At 42.3% G+C, this 25,480-nt stretch overlaps 1 long non-coding RNA gene across 1 annotated transcript in view; it reads right to left on the bottom strand.

The window, feature by feature from the left end:
- The window catches only part of LOC134756633 (uncharacterized), a 467,322-nt gene that overhangs the window by 423,538 nt on the left and 18,304 nt on the right, over window positions 1–25,480 (bottom strand). The window contains exon 2 of the long non-coding RNA XR_010129532.1: window positions 1,894–2,007. This is a non-coding gene — a long non-coding RNA (uncharacterized lncRNA). The remainder of the gene's footprint in view (window positions 1–1,893; window positions 2,008–25,480) is intronic.

Genomic DNA, 25,480 nt, shown 5'->3' with positions numbered 1-25,480 from the left:
AATGGAATATTATTCAGCCATAAAAAAGAATGAAATCTTGTCATTTGAGACAATATGGATCGAATCTAGAGGACATGATGTTAAATAAGCCAGGCACAGAAGGACAGTTACGCCATGATCTCACTCATATGTGGAATCTGTAAAAGTTGATCTCATAGAAACAGAAAGTAGGAAGAGTGGTTGCGAGAGGCTGGGGAAGGGAAGATGGAGTGAAGGGAGAAGTTGGTCAACCAATACAAAGTTAAATAGGAGAAAAGAGCTCTGGTGTTCTACCACAGTAAGGTGACTGTAGTTAACAATAATATATTGTGCATATCAAAATAGCTAGAAGAGAACATTTTTAATGTTCTCACCACAAAGAAACGACAAGTCTTTTGAGGTGACGGATACACTAGATACCCTGATTTGATCCTTGTACGACATAGACATGCATCAAAACATTACACTGTATCCTATAAATATGTACAAATTATTATGTGTCAATTTAAAACAAAGTAAAAAAGCTTGGCTTTTAGCAAGGCTGCCCTTAACAGGTTCATTTGCAGGGCTCAAGGCAAAAGTACAGCTGGGAGCCCTCATGCCATACTCAGGCTTCAACATATGAATCAGAGTGGGGGGGCACACAATTTGGTCCATCATGCCATGTGTCCAAATATCTAAAAGATATAAATCAAGCTCACAAACTGCTTGATCAAGTACATTCTATCCTCCTCTCTTGACAAATACACCTTTCTCTGCAACAAACTTTAAAAATGTGTAACCTTATGGCTTTTATGTTACTAAAACTAGCAAGATGCCAAAGACAGCTGAGTGCAGTGATTGTGCCTTCCTGGGTATTCTACTGATGAGTTGGTAATGTTTGGATGGGTGATGATAAAAAATAGTTAATTAATATATTATTACATGTTTATTCCATGAAAGTTTTTATCCCTTACTTCATTTTATTAAAATCATAAATTATGCTAAAAGTTTAACCATAATTTGTGTTCTATTGTCAGTAATGATATTAGAGATTAAAAAACAAAATGGGGCCGGGCGCGGTGGCTCACACCTGTAATCCCAGCACTTTGGGAGGCTGAGGCAGGCAGATCACGAGGTCAGGAGATTGAGACCACCCTGGCCAACATGGTGAAACCCTGTCTCTACTAAAAATACAAAAATTAGCTGGGCGTGGTGGTGCGTGCCTGTAATCCCAGCTACTCGGGAGGCTGAGGCAGGAGAATCACTTGAACCCAGGAGGCAGAGGTTGCGGTGAGCCAATATCACGCCATTGCACTCCAGCCTGGGCAACAAGAGTGAAACCCCATCTTAACCAAAAAAAAAAAAAATTGAATACAAAATTTAAAAGTTCCTTCAAAGGTGTCAATGAAAAATTAAAATTATTTTTCTTAAATTTTACAAAAAGTTTTCAAAAATAGTCTAAATTATGTATCAAAGTTAAAGGCAAAGTAAAGTTATAATTATGATCAACTTTGAAAATCAAATGTATTTTGTAAAAGCTCTTTTTAAGTTTTTGAAAGTTTAAATCTTTTAAATTGGTTATCTAAACATAAAACTATTCATGATTCTGGCATTCACTGTCCTCCTAAATGTCAACATGATGAGTGGGTACCATGCTTCATGGTGTTGTGTCTAGACTTATAGACATACAATTTTGTAAAATGTTCCCCAGCCATTAGTGCAATGTTTGTGACTATGGACCTAACTGGTGAGTACTTCCAACTGGAACGTGAAATGAAGTAGGAAAATGAATGTTAGCACTAGTGGATAATGATACTCTGTTTTGCAAGACTCTACAGTCTTCACGTGTTCTGAGAGAGAGAATCTGGCAATTTAATTAGTCTTTCTTCAAGGAAAATTTTGACAACTTAATTAGCTTATCTTTTCTTTTACCTAAATGCTTCTGCAACTTGAATCCTCCCCGTCTCCAAGGCAGTGTTCATCTCTGAAGTCTGCGGTGGCACAGCTACAAACCTTGGCAATCTTCCAACACAGTTGTCTTTTATTCTGAGGAAATAGGAAGAGATGTGAAGAAATGTTTCCCTGGGGCTGGAACAGTATTAGTCACACAGTGGATGTTTAAGGAGACAAGTCACTCTGTGCCCCTGCTAAGTTCCAGGAGGCAGAGGAGTCTATGTGTTCCCAAATCTGTGTTGTGTGTTTGAGTTGCAAGGAATTTACAAGGCCCTCTCGTATGCGGTAAGCATGGAGCATGGGGTACGGTTACTCTTGCCAGCATCTTAGGGCAGCATCAGGATACAAAGTCAATCAGAACCGAGTTCACTCACTGAATTCCGCCATTCTTTTAGTGTGTAGACTTGCATGAAACAGTAGTTAAGTTACTAAATTCTCCAGGATTCTTAGTTTTCTAATCTGTGCAATGAGGACAATGAAACCTTACCTCATTTAAGATTGTCTTGAGAATGAAACGAGATATTTGTAGAACTTCAAAATATTTTTGAGACATAATTGGTGCTCTATTACTGTTGAATAAATCAATTACAATAAATGGAGTTAGTAAGTTCTCTAGACACCTGTTTTCTCATTTACAAAATGGGAGAAGTGATATCTACATGTGATATTGTGATATAATAATAAAAAATTTGATCCTGTCCCTCAATCCTGGCACACAGCTCCTAAAACCCTTGAAATTTCTGTAGTAATAAGAGTGCCTTTTGTATGCTAATAAGATGAATGACATCTGGGGGCCCCTAGAAAGCTTCAGGATGGGGACTGATCACCAAAAAGACCAAACCATGAGTGGAGGATTGGGGCACTCACCCCACTCTCCAACCTCTTAGGAGGAGACAGGGGCTAGAGACTGATCACCAATGGCCAGTGATGTCATCAGTCATGCCAGCATAATGAAGCCTCCATAAAAATGGGAAAGGACAGGGTCAGAGGGCTTTCCGGTTACTGAACTCACAGTGGTTCCTGGAGGGTGCTGTGTCTGGAGAGGGAATGGAAGCTCTGCGCCCCTTCCCTCTTACCTCACCCTACAAATCCTTAGATTTACCTTGCAAATCTAAGGATTTGCTAAAGTGTCTTTAGAATCCAGCTGTTCATCTGTATCCTTTGTAGTATATTTTATGATAAATGAGTAAATGTAAGTAAGTGTTTCCCTGAGTTCTGTAAGCCACTCTAGCAAATTAATCAAACCCAAGGAGGGGGTGCTGGGAACCCTCCATTTACAGTCATTGAGTCAGAAGCATAGATTACAACTCGGGACTTGTGGTTGGCATCTGAAGTGGGGTCAGTCTTGTGGGAATGAGCCCATAACCTGTGGGACATGACGCTGTCTCCAGGTAGATGGCGTCGGAATTAAATTAGAGAATTGGTTATTGGTAGGGAGAAATTCCCACACACATTTTGGTGACCAGAGCTGAGTGCTGTTGTGTGAGGGTAGGAAAAAACACAGTTTGGTTTTACCTTCAGAGTATGTCATTAAGACTATTTTGAGAATTAAATAACATAATTGGCACGTAAGAAGGGGTGAATATTAACTGGAAGCAGTGTTTATTGTGACATGGTGATGAGGATGAGGATGAGGATGATGAGAATGACAATGACAACTCCAAGCACAATGCCAAGCACATCCCATTTCATCAGGAAGCTCTTCAAACAGGCATTAAACAAAACCAAAAGCAAATCTCTACACTCAACTATTCAGACCACAGTATTGATAAAATAACTATTATTGTTTTTCTCATAATTATTAGTCTGTCATAAAGCTAACATTCACTAATGAAGGACAGTAAGTACAGAGCAGCAAATGTCTAGATTCTCTTCCATGGGAGCATATATAATCCCATTGAGAAGATGGCTCTAATATACAAGAAATAATTTTGTTAACAAGACAGAATATAGCACTATTAAGTCAAATGCTAACTTGTATTGTGCTGGCTACCTGGAATAAGAATTCCAAAGGAAAAGTGATTGGTGGGGCTGGAGCAGTCAGTGGGTTTGTAACTGAATGACAGAAGAAGACAGATTTTTTTAAAGACGAAGAAGAAGGAGGAGGAGGAGGAAGAGAGAGGCAAGGTGCAGTGGCTCACACCTGTAATCCCAACACTTTGGGATGCTGAGGTGGGCAGATCACCTGAGGTCAGGGGTTCGAAACCAGTCTGGCCCACGTGGCGAAACCCTGTCTCTACTAAAAATACAAAAATTAGCTACGCCTGGTGGCACATGCCTCTAGTCCCAGCTACTCGGGAGGCTGAGGCACAAGAATCACTTGAACCCAGGAGGCAGAGGTAGCAGTGAGCTGAGATCATGCCACTGCACTCCAGCCTGGGTGACAGAGTGAGACTCCAGCTCAAAAAAAAAAAAAAAAGAATAAAAGAAGAAGAAGGGAAAGAGGCAGAAAGGGAAAAAAGAAGGAAGGAAAAGAAACAGGGAGGAAAAGGAAAAGAGGGAAGAAGGTACCAGAGTTGTATGAATAAAGACAGTAGAGAAGTTGGAGTACAAGTCTATCTGAATAACAGAAAATAAACTCATATATTAACATCAACATTTCCCTTCTCATTGGTTCTAGCTACTTGTTTTCCCCGAATTTAAGGCTGAGGCCCTGTCCTTTCACTGTTAAATGATGCTGCTATGAGGAAACAGATGGTCCTCATGTTGCAGAAATAATCACTGCCGCAATCTTGGATCCATATGGGAACTTCAGTTAACACAAACTTTGACACACCCTCTTGTTGTTCTTTCTTTTCTAATTATTACCAAGTTTGTTCACTGTCACTCCTGGTGTTAGAAATACTATCAGTTAGCATTCTAGTCGTTATTCACCATTAATTCCTCCAGCACTCAATCACCACATCTGTTATTAACCATCTGGTCCATCTTTCCACTTCTGCATGTTATTTACATATGGCAGTTACCCAAGTTAACGTGGCCATTTAGACGGCCAGGTTTGCACTCATTTCCAAAACACAGCTACAGGGATAATATTTTGCCAATATTAAATCAAGGCATTTTTTTTTATTATACTTTAAGTTTTAGGGTGCACAGCCATAAAAAATGATGAGTTCATATCCTTTGTAGGGACATGGATGAAATTGGAAATCATCATTCTCAGTAAACTATCGCAAGAATAAATCAAGGCATTTTAACCCCACCTCCTCTTTTTCCACATGCAACCTCCTATTTCCTGGAATGTGGCGTATTGCTCCAGGGCGGAAGACAGCTAGACCATGACCTCTTTAAGAAGACAGTAGGCTAGAAGGTCAGACATTGCAAAAACCAGAAAGGACTTGCTAAGTGTCTTTAGAATCTATGTGATGCATCAAGGACCAGGGCTGGGAGACCAGAGTCTAAGTCCTTTTCTACAAGGGAGAGATGCAACTGAAAAAGGAAGGGAAAGCCCACCCCTCCCAGCCAGGGAATTATGGAAAGAGGAAGCAGAGACGTGCTGATAAGGGCCGCAATGTAAGGGATTGTGTCAGATGAAGGGCACGGACCCCCAAGGCCGGAGGGCCACTCCTGCTCACCATGAGGGACTCTTGGAAGCTGCCACCTCAAATGCCCATCCAAGAGTCCCTCTCCTTCCTTCACCCCGGGATACAGATGCCACCTTGGAGAAGAGAGGGGAGGGGAAGAGAGTGGAGATAAAAAGACTTGGCTTGCGCCGGGCACAGCGGCTCACACCTGTAATCCCAGCACTTTGGAAGGCCAAGATGGGTGGATGACCTAAGGTCAGGAGTTCCAGACCAGCCTGACCAGTATGGTGAAACCCCATCTCTACTAAAGAAACAAAAATTAGCTGGGCATGGTGGCATGCACCTGTAGTCCCAGCTACTTGGGAGGCTGATACAGAAGAATTGCTTGAACCCAGGAGTCGGAGGTTGTAGTGAGCCAAGATAGCACCACTGCACTGCAGCCTGGGTGACAGAGCAAACGACTCCTTCTCAAAATAAAAAAATAAAAAAATAAAAAAGACCGCGCTTTTTTTCCTAAAATATTTGAATGTATTACCTAACAATTTAATCAAGTCAAACTGTTTTAAACTTTGAAGAACTTATAAGTTAGAGAAAAACTAGATTATTTGTTGACAACATAAAAAAAACTATACACATCTGGCTAAGTAAATTTGCAATCTGCAACATACAGTAGTTTTTTGTCAATTCAGATTTTCTTCATTAATTTTGAGTCCACATGAACTCAGGCATGCAAAATCAATGCCTCTATCTAGGGACAAAACAACTTACTGGCTCATCTTACAGAGTAAATGAAATTATAGAAAGAATATTTACCTACTTAAGAGAATAAAACTATTAAACATCGTAGAAGCACAATTTGCCTACAAAGAATGTCATTTCAGCTAAAGAAGCAGTGTATGATGTTCAGGATGGTGTTTGATATGCTAATTATGTAGTCTTCTAATATGAATTTATTATTAATGTCAGCTAACATTTACTGAGCCTTTAATATGGGCTAGTCAATGTGCTAAGCAGTGACAATAGCTCCAACCCTATGAGGGTTGCTATTATTATGCCCCTTCATAATGAAAAATCAAGGCTAGAGGAAGTGTCTGTTGTATTTATTGAGTTCACTGTAAAAAATGTTTATACTCTATGGAGATGCTACTGGCTGGCCAAATAGTCAAGTTCATGTAATAACAAAGGACGTATAATGGAATTCAATTGTACAAGGGTCCTTTATTTGGGGAATAAAATGACCACTGCAGCAATTTGTGGATAAATGATCAGGATGAGTTTCAGACCACTTCTCTCATCACTGTAATGTAACTACCTCTGCTATAGAGATAAATGGGCTCTGACCCACCCACAGGAACACTAGAGTCTGGTTCTGCCAAAACCCTATCATAGACCAGGGTTACAGACGTTACTGCTTAGGTTTCTTGACTAGTTTTTAAGCTCAGAATGTAGGAAAAGCTCCTCTTTCAGTAATAAAATTCATCTTTGTTCATTCTGAAGCCTTGGTGGAAACCTTCCAAGAGGCGCCATAGGGCCTTGCCCCCGCACTGCCTCTCTCTCTGCCTTAGAAAGCAATCTGCAGGGCCTGGAGCAGGAGGGAGCTTTCGCCTGGTATGGCACACTCCTGAGAGTGGACAGGAATCGAGTTTTGATCAGACAAGCCTGGCTGGAGTCTGTGATTTGCCACACACTACTTGTGTGATTTCTGAGCTTTAGCTGCCTTAGCCATTAAAATGCAAGTAATAACAATCTAACTCATAGGGTTGTTGTGCTGATTATATGAACAAAGGTATGTAAAGCCCTTCGTATGGAATCTGGCACCTGGTGAACACTTCAGTGAATAGTCACTTACCACTATTTTACTGTTAATAATAAGCACTCCTCAAGTAAAAACACTTGCTGCACCAAATACTTTCCAAAATACCAGTCGTGAGGAAGTAATCCTGATTTAGTCAACTTCTTGACTTTCATTCTAAGAGACTCAAGAGTAAGAAGATCCTTTTAAAAGCCCTTCATCGACGGGTGGTGGATCAATTAGTTCAGGTCTCTTCTAGAGACAGGCCAGTAGGAAATGGATCCTAGTAATTTAAGGATAAATAAATATTGCATCTCATCTTAGGTAAAGAGACATGACCACACATTTTAAGGAAAATTTGAAAGCATCCCTGAGGAACCTTCCAACCCAGTTTATTCTCTGTTCAAGAGCTAAGCTAGTTGGAGGGTTTGGCTAACAAGAAGTTGTACTAACTCCACTGTTGGCTTTATAACTTTTTGTTTAAATTTTGTTCAAACTCGTTCTTTGAAATATTAAAGTAATTTTAAAACATTACAGAAAAAAAAACAATAATTTTTTTCAAAAAATAACATTTATAATCCCAGGGGTCCAATTGCTGACTTTCTGTTTTCATTTTTGTTTCTTTGGTTTCGTTTTGTTTTGTTTGCGATGCAGTCTCACTCTGCCGCTCAGGCTGGAGTGCAGTAGCGTGATCTCGGCTCACTGCCACCCCGGCCTCCTAGGTTCAAGCGATTCTCCTGTCTCAGCCTCCTGAGTAGCTGGGGTTAGCTGGGATTACAGGCATGTGCCACCACACCTGGCTAATTTTTGTATGTTTAGTAGACATGGGGTTTTGCCATGTTGGCCAGGCTGGTCTTGAACTCCTGACCTCAGGTGATCCGCCAGCCTCAGCCTCCCAAAGTGCTGGGATTACAGGTGTGAGCCACCGTGCCTGGCCAATTGCTGACATTTTGGTGTATGACCTAATCCTAATTCTATCTTCACATTCCTCTTTTTCCCTTTATACTCATACTCTTTGGGAGAAAAATGCAGTACTCACTCTCTCAAATTTCTGAGAGGTTGCTCTTCCTCAAGCCACTCCTCCAGTCAGGTTTTTACCACTACCTTCCCCCAAAGGGCTCTTGTCAAGATCACCCGTGGCCTCCACGCTGCTCAGTCTGAGGGCCGAATCTCAGCCTTCTTCCTAACTACCTTCTTGAAGGCATTTGCCTCAATTTCCCTCTCCTGCCTCCTGGAGGCACTTTCTTCACCCCACTTCCAGGACATCAGCCTCTCCTGTTTCCTCCTACCTCACTGGACCTCTCTCCACTTCCTCTGTGGTTTCTGCTCTTCTCCCAGCCTCCCGAAATTGGAGGGGCGAACCCAGGTCTCAGTCCTCGGTTCTCTTCTCCTCTCTCAGGCTCCTCATCCAGACCTGTGGCTTTAAATAGGTCTCTATGCTCTCTCCCCAGGTTATGTCCCCAGCCTTGACCTCTCCCCTGAACTCCAGACTTGCCTCTGTAACTCTCTACAAAACACCTCCACTTGGCTCTGTGGTGCACTTCTCACATTTAACGTCCCGATCTTTCCCAACTCAATCCTTTCAGGTGCTCAGTCCAAAACCTTGGAATCATCCTGGCTTCATCTTTATCTTTCACCCATTCATCCCATCCAAAAAAAAAATCATCATCATTTCTTGATTCAAAATACATCCAGATAAATCCTACCTCAAATCTCCCCTTAACCACTATTACCCTTGCCCAAACCACTACCATTCCTCTCTGTACAATTGCAGGTCACCTCCCCAAGTGTCCTCTACAGATTATGGCTGTCCAGTGGAAACAGAATGCTGCCACATATGTAATTTAAAATTTTCTAGCCTCAAGTTGCTTCTGGAGAGCTATAAAAAATTAAAAATTAAAACATTAAAGAAAATTCTAGTAGCCACATTAAAAAGGGGGAAAAACTTAAATTAATTAATTTTAACAATATTCTTTATTTAATCCAATATATCCAAAATATTACCATTTCAACATGCAATCAGTATAAAAATCAGTAAAATGTTCTACATTTTTTCACACTAAGTGTTTATAATACAAAGCCAGTGTGTATTTCACACTGATGGCACATCTCAGCTCCGGCTTTGCCACAACCCAAGTGCTTAGTAGCCACAAGTGGCAAGTGGCCACCAAAGTAGACAGTGCAGCTACAGAATATTCTAAACACAGCTTTCAGAATGATCATTTTAGAACATAAGTAACTATGTCGTTCCTCTACTTAAAACCCTGCAGTGGCTCCCCTTGTCCCTCAGAGTAAGAGCCAAATCCCCTGCAACAGCCAATAGGAACCCCTGTGAGCTGTACACCCGTTATCTCTTTGACCTCGCTCCTCCTCCCTTCACCCCACTGCAGCCCCGCCACAGCTTCTTGCTAGTCCTTGTCTGTGCCAGGGACTCTGCACCCCAGCGGCTCTGCACTGCTGTTCCTTCTGCCTGCAACACTGCTGACAGCCCATAACTCACTCCATCACCCCTTACTCTTGACTCACACACAGCCTTCTCAGTGAGGCCCATCCAGACCTCCCTTTCTAACACTGAAAATCCCCCACCCATCCAAACACACACCCTTAATATGGCCTCTCTTCCTTAGACTTATCTACTTTTTTCCATAATATGTTTAACCTTCGAACACACCATAAGGTCAGCTTTCTCCCCACACTGGAATGTAAGCCGCATGATGCAGTCAGGGCTTTTGACTTCTGTGTTCACTGAGGCGTTCCCAGAGCCTAGAACAGAACCTGGGCTACACACAATAAATACTCAATAAATATTTGGTGAGTTGAGTTATATTTTTATTCACTTAATACAGCATGAAGGGCCAGGAATGGTGGCTTACACCTGTAATCTCACCACTTTGGGAGGCCGAGGCAGACGGTTCACCAGAGGTCAGGAGTTCGAGACCAGCCTAGCCAACAGGATGAAACCCCGTCTCTACTAAAAATACAAAAATTAGCTGGACGTGGTGGCAGGTGCCTGTAATCCCAGCTACTCAGGAGGCTGAGGCAGGAGAATCACTTGAACCTGGGAGGTGGGATGGCATCACTGCACTCCAGCCTGGATGACAGAGTGAGACTCCATCTCAAAAAACAAGAAAAAAAATACAGCATGAAGATTGTTCCCTCACCGTTAAATATTCATCTCTATCATCATTTAGACGATGGAGTGGTGTATCATTCATGGAGGCAGTTCCTTTCTACTGAACCAACCTAATTGTGAGCACTAAGGTGTTTCCAGTTTTTGTCATCAGCAAGCCGTCATTGGGATAGAGGTACATGTTTGTTGGTAAATTTGATTCTATCTGAAACAAAGGAAATGTAAATGTGTAGGTCTCTGACAAATATTAATATATTGTTTTTCAGTCTTAGATTTCCCTTTATAAGCAAAACTTAATGAACACTCTAGTTGAATAGAATTTCATGTACCTGTGGGATTTTCTCCTTTGAATAAACTCCTAGAAGTGAAGTAACTAGATCAAGGGGTGTGCATTTTTATGATGGCTCTCCTCCATGCTCCATACACACACACACACACACACACACACACACACACATAATCGTTCTCCATCCCACCCAAGTCCACCAAACTAGAATCTCTGTAAGTCACGCGCAGTCATCTGTATTTTTGGAACTGCCTGGTTAATTTTAATGTTTGTCTGGTATTTCAAACTACTAACTGAGAAACTGAGTGGCTATGTCTTTGAGAAGGAGCACCACCACCAATAATATTTTCATTTCCATTAAAAATATAATGGGTGGCCAGGCACGGTGGCTCACGCCTGTAATCCCAGCACTTTGAGAGGCCGAGGCAGGTGAATCACCTGAGGTCAGGAGTTCGACACCAGCCTGGCCAACATGGTGAAACCCCGTCTCTATAAAAATACAAAAATTAGCCAGGCATGATGGCAGGTGCCTGTAATCCCAGCTACTCGGGAGATTGAGGCAGGAGAATTATTTGAACCCCGGAGGCAGAGGTTGCAGTGAGCTGAGATCATGCCATTGCATTCCAGCCTGAGTGACACAGGAGACTGTCTAAAAAAAAAAAAATATATATATATATATATACACACACACACACACACACACACACACACACATACATATACGCTGGGAGTGGTGGCTCATGCCTGTAATCCCAGCACTTTGGGAGGCCACAGACAGAGGATCACTTAACCCCAGGAGCTGGAACCCAACCTGGGCAAGATGGTGAGACATCATCTCTACTAAAACTTTTTTAAAAATTAGCCTGGCATGGTGGAACATACCTGTAGTCCCAGCTACTTGGGAGGCTGAGGCGGGAGGATTCCTTGAGCCCAGGAGTTCAAGGCTGCTGTGACCTATGATCACACCTCTGCACTGCAGCCTAGGAGACAAAGTGAAACCCTGTCTCTAAAAAAGTAAATAAATATAAATAAATAATTAAAATATAATGAAAATAAAGTAGATCAATCTAAGGAAGACAGGGCATACTAAAGGTATGTGAGTGGGTGGCGATTTTTCAGTATTTTTTGTTTTTGTGGGTTTGTTGTTTCATTTTGCTTTCTGGTTTTTGTTGTTGCTGTTTTTTGTTTGTTTGTTTGTTTGAGACAGGGTCTCATTCTTTCACCCAGGCTAGAGTGTGCAGCCTCAACTTCCTGGCCTCAAGCAATCCTACCACCTCAGCCTCCCAAATAGCTGGGACCACAGGCACATGCCACCATACCAGGCTAATTTTTTTTTTATACAGTCTGGGTCTCACCATATTGTCCAGAATGAACTCCCAGGCTCAAGTGATCCTCCCACCTCAGCCTCCCAAAGTACTGGATTATAGGCATGAGCCACCATGCCCAGCCTGGATTTTCTGTTTTTAAAAGGGAGGTCTGGATAGGCCTCCCTGAGAAGGTCACATTTGAGTCAAGAGGAAGGGGTGAAGGAGTGAGCCATGGGCTGTCTGGTAGAGTGTTCCAGGATCAGGTGAGCTCCCATGCTCTGATGGGGATTTCCCTGACCCCTAATTGCATTCCCACGCACATGTGCAGGTGAAGCTGTTCACACTGCCCAGAGAACAGCTCTTGGGTCAGAGAGGTCAAGAGGGGCTCACTAACAGAGTCAGATAGAGCAGGGATGTCAGCTGTCAATCCCCTAATGCCCACCAGGAAAACCCATCAGGCAGAACTACGTGGATCCAACTCAACAAAGCAAGGGAGACACCACCTTGATGGTCTCAGTGGTGTCTCAAAGGGAAAATCAGGGAAGAGTATTTATAAGATTTTAAGGCCAAGGCTGGTTGATTTTATGGCAAGAATTACAAGGTGGAGAACTGATTGGGATGGAGCAGAGTTTTGACACAGCAGCTGGAGATTGATGGGCATGGTGGGGTGAGGGTCTCAAAGCCGCATTGATGAGAAAGCTGTTAATCTTGGTTCAGTCTTATCTTCCAGGAACAGGTATTTCCTGGAGGAAGCAGCTAAGTTATTTCTCTCTGCTCCCAAGATTGTTTGGTATAAAATCAGGTATAAAAACGTACACAATTCTTCCCAGAACTGTTTAGCACAAGGACAGGAAAGTGTGTTTGTTCCCTGCATTATTTAACATGAGGAGACTGGTTCAGTTCTCAGGGAAAATGCACCCACCCAGACTTTGTGATTGGAGTACAAATTATTAAGTCTTTGTAAATAAAACAAATTTCCTTATCTTTCAGTAGAGTCTACTTTAAAGCTCACAATTACAAGAGTTAGATCAGCTGGTTAAAACCCCACACAGGCCTTTTCGTGTGGCCCACAGGGCCCCTGGGGATGCTGTGCGCAGGGCCTAGCACTTGAGAGGAATTCAATATATGCCTTTTAAAATCAAACCTCTTAAACCTTAGCAAGCAGCTCTCCAATGCCAAGGAAGAGAATACTAGAAGGGTCCCTTCTGGAGGAGCGAGGTTTCAAGCCATCTCAGGGACCCTAGTCAAAGGCAGGGAACCCACTTGGAGCTAGGTCCTTCCTTATGCCTAGGGAGGTAAATGTTGCCCTCCAGGTAGCTTCAGCTACCAGTCAGACTCTGCAGCTTGTGACAAAACATGTGGCCCAGGAGATTTGACAAGAAGGTACCGAGGGGGCCGGAGAGACTCCATGCTACACCTTAAAGAGCTCTTGCTCATTCTACTTATGGAAGACGTCTTTAATCAGACCTCTGCTAGCTCCACTTTTGAGGTGGTTCTTCTAGAATGCATAACAGAAGACAGTTATGTAGAGGCCGGAATTTAACTCTGTTGACTGCACAGAGCCCCCACTCTGTCCTCAGTGCTAGGGTAGAGGAGCAGCTGCAGCCCCTCCATGGCACGCACAAGACACTGGTTACCATCACATGGACTCAGTGTGGTCCTCCCTGGGGAGGCAGGGAGGTGGACTCTGAAGAATCTGCTTCTCTGAACGTTAAAGAAAAGAGATATGCATTGGCCTGAAGTGCTGGGACAAGGTCACCAAACACGGGAGGGTTAACCAAAGTCCTGGACTTCTATGGTTAAAACATCAACTGCAGGTGCCTCTGTGGACAAGTTACTTAACTCTTTGTGCCATTATTCCCACCTACTAAGTAGCTCACAAGCAGGGCTGCTGTGAGGATTCGTTAATACTTGTAAAATACTGGGAAGGGCACCCAGCACAGAGTGAGCGCTACGTAGGGAGAGCTGTTATTATTTTTTCACTCTCTGTGAATCTTTATCATTTTCCCATCTACATGTCTGTCTCTTTATCCAGACTATCCATGCATTTCAACAGGGATGATTGGAAGAGGGGGTAAAAAATTTATTCATTTTATGTATAAAATATATAGAGAGATAGATGGATATATAAACAGATAAATAAATGGGCCAGGCGCAGTGGCTCACACCTGTAATCCCAGCACTCTGGGAGGCTGAGGCAGGTGGATCTCGAGGTCAGGAGTTCAAGACCAGCCTAGCCAACATGATGAAACCCCGTCTCTACTAAAAATACAAAAATCAGCCAGGCAAGGAGGCACGCGCCCATAATCCCAACTACTCTGGAGGCTGAGGCAGGAGAATCGCTTGAACCCGGGAGGTGGAGGTTGCAGTGAGCCAAGATAGTGCCACTGCACTCCAGCCTTGGTGACAGAGTGACACTCCATCTCAAAAATAAATAAATAAATGGATGGAAAACAGATAAATAGACAGGTACTAACTACACAGTACATAAACAGATATCTAGTAAACCCATGGTATTAAAATTTCACGACGGAGTGAGGGGATTAGGAAAGGAAGTCTAAGTCTCTGTAGGGATAAATGATGAAAAAATTCTGGCCAGCACTGTCCTGAACTGTGAGACCTGAGAGCCGACCTGCTTAGTCTTGGAATGCCCAGCCCCTAGTGCAGTGAGTGCAGAAAGTACAGAGCCCATAAATAAACTCATATCCATCTCAGGTAATTCCTTACAAATCCCCATTTTTCCCATCAGCTTGCACTGAGATATATCTCTGTCTCTGTATTGTAATATCAGGAAAGAAGAAATGCAGAGTGACTCCTTAAGCAGCAATTTATCAGCAACCAGCATCTGGGAGCTGCAGGAAATGGAAGCCCATATCACCTGCCTGGTCTCCACCCATCTGATCTACAGCAGGGGGAGGCCAATTTGTGCTGGTTCTTAGGAAAATACCTGCCTGGTAAAGTGGTCTGCAGGGCCAGCACCTCCCTTTCAGCCCCCAGCAGCTCCCCAGGAATTTGGGCCCAGCCCCACTTCAGCAATCCCCAAGTCAAACTACTTAGGGTCCACCACTCTAGGAGTTACTAAGCAGATTTTTTTTAAATTGAAACGCACATGCAGAAGACTGATACTGGTTTAATAATTCTGCATCTCAAATTTAGACAACAATACCTGCATCCTCAGGTAGAATGCAAAAATGGTGGGATTTCAAGCGTCTACCACCCTACTTAATGGGGATTTGTTGGGGCTTTTGGCTGTTAATTCCATATTGTTTTCTTTTTAGGGGGCTTTTTAAATATGAGAGAGATGTATTTCTTAGTGCCTCAAATCACACATGCTGTGAAGTAACTTGAGTTGCCGATGTATAGAGCTGGCCTCGGTAATACTGCTTGGTTAGAAAATTGCTAAAATCATAGAATGCCCCAAAATAGAGCCTGACATGGAGTTTGTTGATTACGCATTAAGCATATCATTTAAATATAATTTTGGCTATCTGATACACTTACCTTTAATTTTGCAACGGGGGAAAAACCTGCAAGAACTCCATGTCACGGAACCTAAGTCACTCAGTGGACACACTCAGGTTCCTACCGTGCTTCCAAGAGGCATCAGGAACAAGGGTTCGCTGCCACGCCCCTCCCTGGCCTGTGCTAAATGCTGAGGAGGGGTCCTGCCTGGGGCCCACAGCCATGGAGACAGTGTTGTCCACCACAGACTGTAAGCCACATCCCCAACCCGGCTGCAGCTCAATGGAGACAAGACAGTCTGAGACCCGCGAAAATGAGGCTGCAGAGAGCAGGTAGGCCAGCAGGCTGTGAGCACAAAGAGATTTTCTTTCAGCTGAACCCTGGGACCAGGGAGTTAGATGTACAGGTGTGATTACCGAAAGCAGGATTCTTTATTTACATTTTCTCTTCGTTCATGTCTCTAATGAGCTCCCACTAATGGCACGCATGAACTGAAAAGGTTTTAACTATGGCTGTCTACATCTTATCATACTTATGAGCCAATTACAAGGAACTGTTCATTTGCCAATTGTAGTGAACTCCAGGTACATTACACTGAACAGGTGTCTCACCAATAATAATGATTGTTATAATCTCAGACAGACAAAAAAGAAGGAAGAAATTTGAAGATGATGGAAGAACAAGTCTGTGCCCTGCTAGTAACAGCTGGCGGCTGTGTGATTCCCGTCATCTGAAATGCTCCACCCTTTCCCCTGAAAATGTCTGTCCTCACTCAACCTTCTACCTACTATCCTCCAGATACGGTGCTAGCTAAAAAAAGATGGCACTTCATATTCTTATGGTAGGAAGGGAGCAGCCACTGTCCGTCCTTCCTCCTACAAGCCAGGCACCAAGCTAGATGTTTCCCACACACTGTCTCACGTAATCCTTACCACAGCACTGTGAGGGGGATTATTGCCCCATTTGCAGATAAGAAACAGAAGCTGATGGTCTGGTGCAGTGACTCTAAAACTTCAGGGTACATCAGAATGGCCTGGAGGGCTTTACTGAAACGTCTATTGCTGGCCCACCCCCAGAGTTTCTAAGTCAAGAGGTCCGAGGTCTGAATTGGGACCGGGAATTTGCATTTCCAATTAGTTCCTGTATGAGGCTGATGTTGCTGGTCCCGGTTCACATTCTGAGAACCACTGGAATCGTGGAATAGGTATGAGCTGAGGTTTGACATAGACTCAGGTTCAAGTATAAACCCTACTGATTAATTCCCATATGATAAGGGGCAGGTCACTAAATCTGGCTGAGCCTCGACTATAAAATAGAGATAATGACATCTACTTTGCAGTGTGGCTCAGAGGACTTGCAATAAAATGTGTGTGGAGGGCCTAACTGGAACCCAGGTAGCAAGCACTCAATAGGGCATCACTGCTGTTAGGGAGGCCACTGTTGCACTGTGAGTCCAGCATCACAGCCAGATTGGGACCCATGACCTTCTCCAAAGTCTGGCTCTTCTTCATGAACTTTCCTATTCTCACATTCCCGGCTCCGGAAGTCCTGGTGCACTTATAGGATGTGCCACACAATGACGCCCATCATTCTCAACAGTCTGAATCAGCCAATATTGCTTTCTGCATACATCTTACCCCCTCTCCGCCCAGTGTAAGTTCCTTGAGAAGGGAACTGTGTTTTATGCTGCTTCTACATGTCCCCTACATGAAGGCTAACGTAGAAGGCTCTGAATCATCCTGGAGCTGGGAGGCCTGCCCTCCGCATCCCACCCTACCAGTCCCCAGGGAGCCCACTAGCCTTTGTCTCCAGTTGCCTCTGAGTTTGTAAAAGCAGTTCCATAAACTTTTTGGAAACTTTTGTCATAAAGCCACCATAGCATTAAAACTACAGAGAGCCTAAGTTCCCATCCATTTTAGTCCTTTGTTTCACAATTGAGAACAGTTGGGTTTGTGGCAGATCCAAAGGCTTTAGATATATCAGGCTTGAGGTCACATAGTGATGCGACATTGGATAAGTTACTTAACCTCTTTAATACTCAGTTTTCTTATCTGTAAAATGAGAACAGAGACCTTACAAGTTTACTGAGCTACCACTAATATATGCAAAGTGATCGGCACACAACCATCACAAAACAATTGATAGTTATAGTTAGTGCTATTGTTGCTGTTAATAACCATCACTAGAAATCATAGAAGACATAATCCTGTTTTGTTCATGTTATATTGTCTGTAATATGCATTAAAATATCTCAGTATGAACAGCATGGTGTACACGTATATACAAATTAACTTTATACCCAAGAGTTATTGAATAACATTTGAATCATCTAATCATAAATCCATACTCCAGAGGAAAGTAAGGCCTTGTTCAGGTGTCTTCATCTGTATTTATACCAGGAGTACATTAGTTAGCATAAGGGATAAGAGATGCACAAAGTGTTATACTGCCAAATAAGACTCACAAGGATCAGAGGTCTTAACCAGTACCAAGATTTACTAATAAGTCCAAGGATGCAAGTAATTGTGAGGCACAGATAAAGCAAAGAGAAGTCTGGACACCGGGCATAGCTCCCCAGGTCCACTCTTACTACATCAGCATGCACTTTGAGGAATTCCATGCAGCTGCATCGCTCACACAAAAGGGATCTGCTGTGGTCATAAAACATCTCCAATTTTATACTTAAATATTTACATAGCCTACACGATACTTTCCAGGTAGTCCTGTGACATAAATCCATAGATCTCAAGTGTTTTTTTTTTGTTTTTTTGGTTTTTTTACTGTTGTGGGCCAAATGTTTGTGTCCCCCACCAAATTCATATGTTGAAATCCTAACCCTCAATGTTATGGTTTTAGGAGACAGGGCTTTGGGGAGGTAATTAGGTCATGAGGGTGGAGCCTTCATGAATGTAATCAGTGCCCTTATAAAAAGAGACATGAGAGCTTGCTTCCTCTCTCTGCTCTACACCGGTAAGGATACAAGAAGAATACAACCTTCTGCAAACCAGAAGGCAGGTCCTCACCAGACTAGAGAGCAGATCCTCACCAGACACAGGACCTGCTGGTACCTTGATCTTGAACTTCCCAGCCTCCAGAACTGTGAGGAAAAATTTTTGTTGCTTAATCCACCCAGTCTATGGAAATTTGTTGTAGCAGCCTGAAAGAACGAAGACGCTTACCATAAGCAATCCTATAAAGACCAAATACATCCTGCTAAAAATCCTTCCATAGGTAAGGACTCTCCTGTTAGATACTATTGGTAGCTAACCACCAGTCAGTGGTTTTCCAGGAGGCCTGTTACTGAAAACCATCAGTGGTTTTCCAGGAGGCCTGTTACAAACATGTTTACAAGAGACTTAATCAGATTGGCTTCCTTCTTCCTTTCCCAGAGGCATCCCAGCAACCTTATCCAAGGGAAAGGGATAAATTGCAGGACTGCTGCTAACCATTCTTTTCACAACATTAGAAGTCCTCTTCATTGGTTAAATGAGTGGAACTCAAAAAATATGACTGACTAAAAACATTTACAGGATTTACTGCCTTTGCAAAAATAAAATATAAGAAGTAATCAGCTGCGTGTGGTGGCTCACACCTGAAATCCCAGTACTTTGGGAGGCCGAGGTGGGTGGGTCGCTTGAGATTGGGACTTCAAGGCCAGCCTGGCCAACATGGTGAAACCTGTCTCTACTAAAAATACAAAAATTAATCGGGCATGGTTGTACACGTCTGTAATCCCAGTGACTCAGGAGGCTGAAGCAGGAGAATCACTCGAACCTGGCAGGCAGAGGTTGCAGTGAGCCGAGATCATGCCACTGCACTCCAGCCTGGGTGACAGAGCATGACTCCATCTCAAAAAAAAAAAAAAAAAAAAAAAAAGAATCTGAATCTGTCAAACCCAACAGGTTTCACTGATAGAGGAGTATTCCAGGTCTAGAGTGTATTCTCCCACCATCTTCAACTTAACATAAGGTTTTGTCAGCTGACTTGACTAGACAGCTGTCTGGTTCTACCACTAGAATAGCATTGCCTCTACCATGGCACCAGGGGGCCTTTCATACAAGGTGCTTGTCAAACAACATAATAATTGGGTGTGGACTTGACCTAAGTTTGGAGAAAGAGATTGTAGAACTCTTCTTTGCCTGCTTCCAATAAATATGGCTTGGTCATAAATGTAGTGTGTGTGGCAGAACTGGATCTGAGACTTGTTTTCATTATAATTTAGCACCTGATAGCAAAGGGATGGGAAGGGAGCTAGTGTCCTACCATCCTCAAAACATCAAACTCTTCCAAAGTTCTGGCAATTATGAAAAGAACTAACTAGCAAAGGTCAGTTAGCAGAGAATTTATAGACCCTGCTCCTTGTCCTGCTCTGCCACTAACTAACTGTGTTGCCATGGCCCAGATGTCCCTTCTGGCTTCAGTCTTCTCATCTGGATTGAATCCTACTCATCTGGACTGAACTACTATTGTTACACAGTGACTTTCTCCCTGCTCTGACCACTTCATGTCCTTCTGAAGGGCACTATAGTAAAAATGGGGGTTGCAGAGGAAGAGACACAGTAGCAACTTGCTTAAATAAAAAATAAGCAAGAAAAGGGGAAAGATAAATGTGGCCATGGGATTGTGGGAAAGGAGGAGGTCCAGATGGGTTGGGAAGAAGAAGGTCATCCTTTGACATCCCTCTCTTATCTTTGAGACAGTTGAAATAAGGGACATGAAGAAACTTGAGTAAGTAGAAGGAAAACAGAAATGTTAATATCTAGGGTGATCATACAATTTATTGTCCAAATGACCAGGACTCTTTTCAGAGCACTAGGGAAATTTCTTTTTTTTCTGAGACAGAGCCTCACTCTGTTGCCCAGGCTGGAGTGCAGTGGCACGATCTCGGCTAACTGCAACTTCTGCCTTCTGGGTTCAAGCGATTCTCCTTCCTCAGCCTCCCGAGTAGCTGGGATTACAGGCATGTGCCACCGCGCCTGGCTAATTTTTTGTATTTTTAGTAGAGATGGGGTTTCACCATATTGGCCAGGCTGGTCTTGAACCCTTGACCTTAAATGATCCACCCACCTCAGCCTCCCAATGTGCTAGGATTACAGGTATGAGCCGCCATGCCCGGCCAGGAAGATTATTAATAATAGTTTCATAACAGATATAAACAGGCACTGTCACAGGCACATCAGGATGAATGTCACCTGACTCATCGCTGGCACTAGTCTGTGCATCAATACAAAATTCAGTCATGCATCTGATGGTTCCTGCCATTAGGGTGAATTAATAAAGGCAAATATGATTTCTTTCAAAGCTAGAAAACGTATTTTTTATGAAAACATTCAATCAAATATGCAAATAGCAAAAGGTACCTTACTACTATCATTCTTACACTTTTAATTACTATCTTGGCTGAATTGATAGTCTTATCTTTTGTCCTTGATGAAGAACTTCTTCAACCCTTGAAGGAAAAAAAAGGAATATTTTCCCTCACTAATGGTATGAATATTTTAAATAGGTAAAGTAGAAAATATCTTTCAAGCTTCAATAAAAAGGCTACTCGACTAATCAGACTCCCTTTCATATCATGATCATCATTAAAAATTAATCTACTAATTTTATCTTTTCAAATAATATTAGAGAAAGTACTACCTTACTTCAGGAAAAAATACATATATTTATAAAAGCGAGACTAAACTAGAGTAGAAATGCTAAATCTACAGAGGCAGAACATAAATGTCCAATAATAATAAATGGTTAAGTAAATTCTAACACATTCATGTAAGGGAAAATTGTGCAGCCATTATAACTGATCATTTAGAATTATGTTGACAAACAAAAATACCAATGATATATTTAAGGAACAAGGTATGTTAAATCATATCAAATATCTTTAAATCTACAAGTTCATAATAATACTAAAAACAAAAGAGAGAAAACATTTCATTGTTCAGTGGTGGGATGATGAGAAACCTACCCATTATTTTGAAAACTGGTAAAGAAAGGAAAAGAATCAAGCATTTATCCTGCCCTTACTGTGTAAGTTATGCCTCTGGGTAACCAAATAGTTGTGGAGGGGAAATTTATGTTTACAGAAGTATTCCAACTGATAAACAAAAATGATATGATGGGATTACAGTATCACCATTTTACACCTTGTAATGAATTAGTAGATCTAGGTAACAGATCTAAGTAACGTAAAAGAGACCAGACAGGATGCCTCCTGCAGCATGTACGCGACACCATTTATAATGTATTAATAGATGTGACTAGCCAAAAAGGAGCCTGAATTTCATCAAGCTTTCAGATCTAACTAGCAACGCACAGGAACTACACAAGACAGAGGGACAGCATAGAGACACCACAGGGGAGCAATCAGCAAGATCCAGACAGAAACTTGATAGAGTAGATGACTGCATTTCTTCAACAAATAAACTATAAGGGGAAAAGATAGAAGAGGAGCCTATAGATTTAAAAGATTGCTAAAGAAGACATGCACGCAGTCAAAAGCATATGAAAAAAAGCTCAGTATCACTGGTCATTAGAGAAATGCAAATCAAAACCACAATGAGATAACATCTTACACAAGTCAGAATGGCTACTACTAAAAAGTAAAAAAATAATAGATACTGGCTAGGATGTGGAGAAAAGGGAACACTGATACACTTAGTGGGAGTGTAAATTAGTTCAACCATTGTGGAAGACAGTGTGACAATTCCTCAAAGACCTAGAGACAGAAATACCATTTGATCCAGCAATCCCATTACTGGGTATATACCCAAAGGAATATAAATTATTCTACCATAAAGACACATGCATGTGAATGTTCACTGCACCGCTATTGAAATAGCAAAGACATGGAATCAAACTAAATGCCCATCAATGATAGAGTGGATAAAGAAAATGTGGTACATATACACCATGGAATACTATACAGCCATTAAAAGGATCAAGACCATGTCCTTTACAGGGACATGGATGTAGCTGGAGGTCATTATCCTTAGCAAACTAACACAGGAACAGAAAACCAAATACCAGATGTCCTTACTTATAAGTGGAAGCTAAATGATGAGAACACCTGGACACATCAAGGAGAACCACACACACTGGGGCCTACCAGAGGGCAGAGGGTGGGAGGAGAGAGGGGATCAGGAAAAATAGTAATGGGTACTAGGCTTAATACCTGGATGATGAAATAACCTGTACAACAAACCCCCATGACACGTTTACCTATGCAACAAACCTGCATATCCTGCACATCTACCCCCGAAATTAAAATACAAGTTAAAAAAATAAAAATAAAAATGTCCATGTTAACTTTTAAAAAAAATGTGGTACATATACACCATGGAATACTATGCAGCCATAAAAAAATGAGATCATGTCTTTTGCAGGAACACGGATGGAACTAGAGGCTATTATCCTTAGCAAACTAATGCAGGAACAGAAAACCAAATACCGCATGTTCTCACTTGTACATGGGAGCTAAATGAAGAGAAGTCATGAACATAAAGAAGAGAACAACAGACACTACTTGAGGACCTAATTGAGGGTGGAGGTTTAGAGGAGGGAGAAGAGCAGAAAAAATAACTATTGAGTACTAGGCTTAGTACCTGGGTAACGAAACAGTCTTTACAACAAACCCCCATGACACAAATTTACCTATATAATAAACCTTCACATGTACCCCCAAACCTAAAATAAGAGTTAAAAAAAAAGATTTAAGAGACGTATCAACCAAAGGAACCTATTATAAGTATGCCTTGATCCAGATTCAAATAAACTGGAAAGAAAACAATTACAAGACAATTAGAGAAACGTAAACAGTGATTGAGTATTTAAGGATATTAAGACTGTGCTAATTGTTAAGCTGTGAAAAGGGTATTGTCATTTTTTAAGAGTTTTTATCTTTTATAGAGACATGCTGAGATATTTACTGATAAATTGAGAGCATGGCTAGGATTCACTTCAGAATAATCTAGGTTGGGGGTAAATTGCAGTTCAGATGAAACAGGCGCCACAAATGGAAATTCAATATGGATTTCAGTCCATTTTAGTATATGTTTGAAGTTTTTCATAATAAAAAAGATTTTTTAAAGTGAGGGTAGGGAAACAGGATATTTAGTATAATCCCATTATGCAAAAGAGTGCAGCAAACACCTACAGACATGAGAGTGAGCTCAGGAAGAAAATCAGGCTAGGCGCGGTGGCTCACGCCTGTAATCCCAGCACTTTGGGAGGCTGAAGTGGGTGGATTCCTTGGGGACAGCAGTTCGAGACCAGCCTGGCCAACTGGTGAAACCCCTTCTCTACAAAAATACAAAAATTAGCCAGACATCATGGCACATGCCTGTAATCCCAGCTACTCGGGAGGCTGAGGCAGGAGAATCACCTGAAACTGGGAGGCAGAGGTTGCAATGAGCCAAGATTGTGCTACTGCACTCCAGCCTGGGCAACAGAGGGAGATTCCATATTAAAAAAAAAAAAAAGAAAGAAAACCAAAGGGAACACATTAAAGAGTCCAGGAGCTATCCTGGGTGGCAGAACCATGGGCAATTTCTCTACTTTTATATCTTTCTCATTGTTTACACTTTTTTAATGAGCATATATTATTTTTATCGTTTTTTTAAAAAGCCGCTTTCGCTTTTTTCAAAAGAGCCTTTGAGTAAATAAGAGATCTGCTGCCTTCAGGGTCTCTTGTGGGCGGCAATTCTGGAGTTATGCTGATGGATAAAGGCTTATTGCTCTGCTAATCCTTCTTGTTATTGGAGTTTGGAGCTATTAAGGCACATTACCCTATGGAGTAATATAACATCTGAAATCGTGTCAAACAAACGTTCGAATGGTGAAAACGGCATGTTTCACAGGCGTGCCAGAAAGGGTATAATTGGACCCATTAAATATGAAGCATGTGAATTCCAAAGGTTACTGAATAAATAATGTTATTTAACAAAATGAAATTAGAGTGTGAATGGGCTGAAATTAGAGTTCATTTCCTTTCTGAAAATTCCATCTCATTCTTCAGAGAGTGAGCTGATGGGGCCTTCCCTCCATCAGCTCCTATCTGGATTTGAGAGCATCTCCCAGAATGAAGTGCTGGCTTCACTCTTCTCTCCTGCACATGTGCACCAGGAAGCTCCTTCAGGGCTTGCATCACATACAGTTCTCTAGTGCCTAATGGGCAGAAGGCCTGTGTTTGGCACTGTGGTGGAGGGCTGGGGGACTAAGAGGACGGGGTGAAAAAAAATGACTTTTTTTTTAGATGGAGTCTTGCTCTGTCACCAGGCTGGAGTACAGTGGCGTGATCTCAGTTCACTGCAATCTCTGCCTCCCGGGTTCAAGAGATCCTCCTGTCTCAACCTCCCAAGTAGTAGGGACTACAGGCGTGTGCCACTATGCCCAGCTAATTTTTGTATTTTTAGTAGAGACTGGGTTCACCATGTTGGCAAGGCTGGTCTCCATCTCTTGACCTCATGATCTGCCTGCCTTGGCTTCCCAAAGTGCTGGGATTACAGGTGTGAGCCACTGCACCCAGCCAAAAAAAAATGACTTTTTAAACAAAGGCCCTGCTTCAGAAGATTGTGATCCAATTGGGATGTCAGTCTCTCTCTCTCTCTCTCTCACACACACACACACACACACACACAAATTGATACTAAAACACGAATTGCAGAATTGTAGGCATTTCCTGCTCTTATGGACTAAATTATATCCCCACCCCACCCCCAAATGTGATTATATTTGAAGATAGGGTCTTCAAGAAGGTAATTAAGGTTAAATGAGTTTGTTAGGATGAGGCACTGATCCAATAGAATGTGTGTCTTCATAAGAAAAGGAAGAGCTACTAGGAGTGCATGTGCACAGAGGAAAGGCCTTGTGAGAAAGCAGCCTTCTGCAAGGCAGGATGGGAGGCCTCACCAGGAACCAACCCTGCAGGCACCTCGATCTTGGACTTCCAGCCTCCAGAACCATGACAGAATAAGTGTCTGTTGTTTAAGCCCCTGAGTCTGCTGTATTCTGTCGTGCAGCCTGAGCAGGCTGATACACCTGCAGCTCACACTTCTCCACGTCACAAGT

Source organism: Gorilla gorilla, chromosome 11 (assembly GCF_029281585.2).
Source record: "Gorilla gorilla gorilla isolate KB3781 chromosome 11, NHGRI_mGorGor1-v2.1_pri, whole genome shotgun sequence".
Lineage (NCBI taxonomy): Eukaryota > Metazoa > Chordata > Mammalia > Primates > Hominidae > Gorilla > Gorilla gorilla.
This window is presented reverse-complemented; position numbering and strand designations above follow the sequence as displayed.